This window comes from Beta vulgaris, chromosome 4 (assembly GCF_026745355.1).
Source record: "Beta vulgaris subsp. vulgaris cultivar EL10 chromosome 4, EL10.2, whole genome shotgun sequence".
Taxonomy (NCBI): domain Eukaryota; kingdom Viridiplantae; phylum Streptophyta; class Magnoliopsida; order Caryophyllales; family Amaranthaceae; genus Beta; species Beta vulgaris.
The window spans coordinates 38,603,218-38,608,518 of record NC_079205.1 but is presented as its reverse complement, the minus strand read 5'-3'; the positions used below and the strand labels follow the sequence as shown (position 1 = coordinate 38,608,518).

General features: G+C 38.6%; 1 long non-coding RNA gene across 1 annotated transcript; it reads right to left on the bottom strand.

Annotated features, from left to right (window-relative positions):
* Positions 1–2,165: 2,165 nt before the first annotated feature.
* LOC104884849 (uncharacterized) lies at positions 2,166–3,576 on the bottom strand. The gene is made up of 2 exons (XR_788792.3): positions 2,872–3,576; positions 2,166–2,570 (listed from the first exon to the last, which is right to left on the bottom strand). It is a non-coding gene; the product is annotated as an uncharacterized LOC104884849 (long non-coding RNA).
* Positions 3,577–5,301: the final 1,725 nt, after the last annotated feature.

Below are 5,301 nucleotides of genomic sequence, written 5' to 3'. Positions count from 1 at the left end.
ACCACGAACTTGAGCATCACCACAACCATCACCGGCACCAATTCTTGGGCTCACTTGAGCACCACCACCCCCACAACCAGCGGAGCACCACCACCATTTTCCGGGCGTACTTGAGCTCCACCACTGGGAGCCAACTTGAGCACCACCACCGGGAGCCAACTTCACCATCACCGGAGCCACCATTATCGCGGCCAACCACCACTGTGACAATGTACGACGAAGAACCGTCAATCGCCATCAACATCAGGACGTAATGTGGTTAGTTTTCAATTTTTTTTTCCGGCCACCACGCTTGGTAACTCCATGGAGGAAACCAAAAAAAAATTCGTTACCATGGTAACGATGTTCTTTTTCGTTTCCTCCATGGAGGAAACGAACCAGATCTTCGTTTCCTCCGTGGAGGAAATGAAAAAGGTGTTCGTTACCATGAAATGCTTTTTCATTTCCTATGTTTCGAATTCTGTGCATATTTCCGTCATTTTTATATATTTTCGAATATTATGTATTTATTTTGAATATTCTGTTTAATTTCGAATAATATGTGTTTATATAAAATCACGAATAATATGTGTTTATTTTTGAATATTATGTGTTTACTTTATATATTATTTTTATTTTATATATTATGTGTTTATTTTATATATTCTGTTTATTTTCGAATATTATGTTTTTTTAATTGTAATGTTTAGTGATTTTAATATGGAAATCAGTATAATTAGTAATTATAATCAATTAATGTAATATGTTAAAAGTGAGTGTTTCTGATTATTTTTGTGAAAATACATTAATGTTGTGTAATTATAAGTTGAAATTCATGTTTTTGTAGTATTAGAATTAATTATAATCGTCGTGCAAAAAATTAGTTAATGATCATTATATGTTTAAATATTATAGGTTTATTTGCTGGATTTTGTGGGTGATTATGTAGATTATAATCGCATGTTTTTATAATGAAATGATTTGGGGCGAGAAAAAGGAAGTACAAGCTTGAGTTAAATCTAGGGCACTTGAAATTGGGTTTGTGATGGTTATTTCGTCAAATCATAGACTCGAATCTAATGAAAATGAGTATGTGTATATGAGATGTAACCATGGGTGAAAAATATCAGGGTGAAAGTAGAGATCTTAGCGTAGCAGAACATGTAGCTACGAAACAAAAGCATGTGGGTGTAGAGCGAAAATTAAGCTTATGTTTTTGTCTTACCCTGATTGAACGGGATGAGTGATCAAAGCAGATTCAGGGCTAAGTGGCATGCATAATCACGAGTTTATTCATTACCGTGAGGTCCACTGACTCGTTAGCGGTCTTGGTCCAGCGGCGAAGGTTTTTGCTCGCCATATGATGAAGTCGCACGTTAGGCCTGCTAGTATCATGAAAGCCATTAATGAGAAATTTCCCGATGATCATCCTAATATGAGACACTTGTACAACCTAAAAGAAAAGGATAGAAGGGAAGCAATGGATGGTAGAGATGTGATGCAACAATTCCTACACCTTGCTCGAGAGCACAACTACATTTTTTGGATACGACAAGACGAGCAGACAAATGTGATGACACAGGCGTTCATGGTGCACCCTCGATCAGCAAATATCCTCCGTACTTATTCGCATGTTGTTGGTATGGACGCAACGTACAAAACCAACAAATATAACATCACTAGTGGAAAAATAAGGAAGGGCTGCGGTCAAAACAGCCCTAAGGGTTGTGTTTTTGGCCAGCATCCCTTCAATAGAAAAGAAGGGCTCCGATTTTTGACCGCAGCCCTTTTAACAGAGAAGGGCTGCGGTTTTAGCCCAAAACCACAGCCCTTTTGGACCCCAAGAATTTTTTATTTTTTTTTCCATTTTTATGTCAAATTGACACAAAATCAATTCCAAACTGATAAAATTATAACAAAATCAAAACTGACATTTATATATAATAACAAAACTACTTCATAGTATAAGTTTTGCAGATATCCAACCAGATATATAATAATGGAATTGAACTCTTGAACATCAAGTTAAAAATTACATATGCTCATATATATGATTTTTGCTCTGAATGATCACCATGTTTTACCAAAAGATATAGCATTAGTGATTAATAACAAGTGGTTCTGAACTTCTAATCAACAAACTGTGTAAAGGTTGTTTCGTCAAAGAAGTGATTAGCTCGATCAACTGTACCAAATAAAAGAGAGAACCTAAACCATTCATCTTCTATTTTATCATGTAAATTAAGGCCAAGCAAACAAGTATAAGAAAGTACTAGTAATGAAACACACCCCCACTCTCCCACTACTGAGAATTAGGGAGAAAAAAGGAGCTAAAAATGCCAACAATATTTTTATCTAACGAAAAAAATAACAAACAGTTTATTAAATCGTTCAGTTAACTCGTAATTTAGAATGATTAGTTAGGAGTATGTCTATAAATCACAGAAAACTTGAATTCGACAAAATTCAAGATCACCGCCGTCCGCCTGAATCTGAAACACCAGAAAGGGTCCACAAAAATGTCACAGGCCATGGAGAAAAGATTGAAGCTGATACTGCTCCACATTCAACAATCAAATTCACCATTTCCTCTGAAACAATAACACCTAAAAAAATCATTAAAGTCACAAAAAAAACTTCATCCAATCAATCCAGAAAAACACAAAATCTAAAAAAAAAAGAAGAAAGAGAGAATCGTTTTTGGCGAGTTCGAAAATGAAATGAGAGGAACGTTTGGACTCGATGTGATCGGAATCACCCCAAGAGAAACAACGAAAGAGAATTTGAAGATAGAAATTTTTTAAGATATTCACATTATAACAACATTCAAAAACAGATCTAAAAATACACAAACTAAAACAAACAAAAAGTTCCATAGAAAGAGAAACAAACTAAAAACTGTGTTAATGGGGTTCATGGCAACTTGATTCTCTCAGAATCGGTGTCGAGGCAGTGACGATACGACGATATTGCCATGTTGGTGTTTGTTGTTAGTGTGACGGTGGCGAAGATGAAGCGACAGCAAAGGAACCGACGTGTACGAGATCTGGTATTTGCGCGAAAAGTGGAGGGAGGAGAACGAAATAAGGAGGAGTACGGGATCTGGTGGAGGAGATCTAGTTGATGATGATGGTGGGTTTAGGAGATCTCTACTCAGCTCAGGTGCGACGAGTTCTTCGTCATCACTCAGAATTTGGACGAGATTGAGTTTTAGCAGGTGAAGGTGCCATTTTTGGTTCGAGGAGATAAAATCTTAGCATGGAAATCAGAAGAAGAGAGGGGAATTGGTGTCGTGGTGGCTGGGTTATGAGAGGGAGGAGCGAGTTCAGAAGAGGTGAGGAGAATTAGGGTTTGTGGGGGAGGAGGGGTTGAGAGCGTGTGAGGTAGGGAGGGAAGGATCAGCCCTACCCGCTTAACATTTTAAGCCCACTATTCCTTGCGCAAGAGATTGAATTCCTTTCAAATAAAATTTTAAAGAAAGCCCATAAAGGGCTGCGGTTAGCCCAAAAACCATAGCCCTTTATTACTTATATGGCTGTGGTTTTCGGCTAACCGTGGCCCTTCACTAAAAGGGCTGCGGTTTTTGCATTGACCACAACCCTTTGTATACGAAGGGCTGCGGTTTTTTTGGCTAACCGCAACCCTTCACTATTAAGGGCTACATTTTTCAAAAAACACAGCCCTTGCACCGCAGCCCTTCCGTTTTTTCCCTAAGTGCATGCCTTTTTTGGAGCTCATTGGGATGACACCTTGTAAGAAGAACTTTATTGTTGGTTATGCTCTAATGGCCAACGAAACAATACATAGTTACAATTGGGTGTTGGATAAATTTAATTTGCTTATCGGGGAGAATATTGTCCCTATTACACTCATAATCGACCGTGATTTGGGAATTATGAAAGCGGTACGGGAAGTGTTCCCTAACTCTGCAGATTTGTTATTATGTAGATGGCATATTTACAAAGATGTGCAGATAGAGTGATTGTCATTATGGGAAACCCTGATGGTGGCCCGAGATTCTTAAAGAGAAGTTGGTATCCGATAATCAACTCCACCTCTAAGATGGGTTATTTAGTGGTCGTTGAAAACATGAGAGATGTGTTCATGCAGTGGACTAGAATCGAATATATTAAAAACACTTGGCTTACGTACAAAGAGAAGTTCGTTCGGGCATGGACGAACAATGTTTTTCATCTTAGGAATACGTACACTAGCCGAGTTGAAAGTGCACACTCAGCTCTGAAATCTTGGGTTTTCAGTAGTATAGCTGGACTGGACACCATATTTTCTATTGCTCATAACGAGATAGAAAATCAGGTGAATAAAGTAGAGAATGACCTGGAGGAGAGTCGGCGTCGGCATGGGATCTTGTACAGGAATGCGACTTTGCATATGTTAAATGGTCGAGTTTTGCATTACTATTTAGAGCTTTTACGACATGAGGAGACACATATGCGGGAGTTGGTCGATGAGGTCCATCAGCGTTGTGGTTGCTCATTGATAACAACACATGGCATTCCTTGTGCATGCATGATACGCAGACGCTTGGAGGCGAACTAGGGTCTGTACCTTACAGACTTACATCATTATTGGACAACTTTTATCCTAGGTGATGGGGTGAAAAGCCCTGATTTCATATCTGAGGCAGCACAAGATTCTCAATATTTCATGGAGTTAATGGACCAGGTTCAAAGTAGTGAACTAGTGATCCTACCATCTTGCGGAGTGCTACACGGGTTTTAGAGGATCATCTGCGTAATCCAGGCTGTTTAGCTTTTGAGCCTGATGTTGTTGAGAACCCCAAAGGAAGACCACGAAAGAACCATCGAAGTACGAAGCACAACAAGAGTGGTTTTGAGTACATATGGGTCGTCAACGAGAAGTAGCAGATCAGTAGGTTCAATTATGAGCATGTCAACTTCTACAGGTAATATGTTTATGTATTTATTATTATAATATTGATATTCATGTAATTATAATATTAACAACATAATTTGATTGTTGTAGGTCAGCAAAGTGTGGATAATAATGATGATGAATCTAGTGCATTTCCATTTCACAAGTCGGTTTCGGGGATTATTAGTCAGTACATCGTTAGATGGACGAATGTCAACGCAGACAGTAACTGTGGGTTTTGATCTATTGTAGATGCTTTCTTGAGTGGGGAAAAAGATTGGGGTTTTGTCCGCACTAGTATGGCAAATGAGATTGCTTCTCATCAGGAAGTTTACAGAGGTGTATACTACGATCAGATCAAAGCAACAATCAATCGGATTACTTGGAAAGGAGAAACGTGTACAGACGCGCATTGGATGGTTTGTG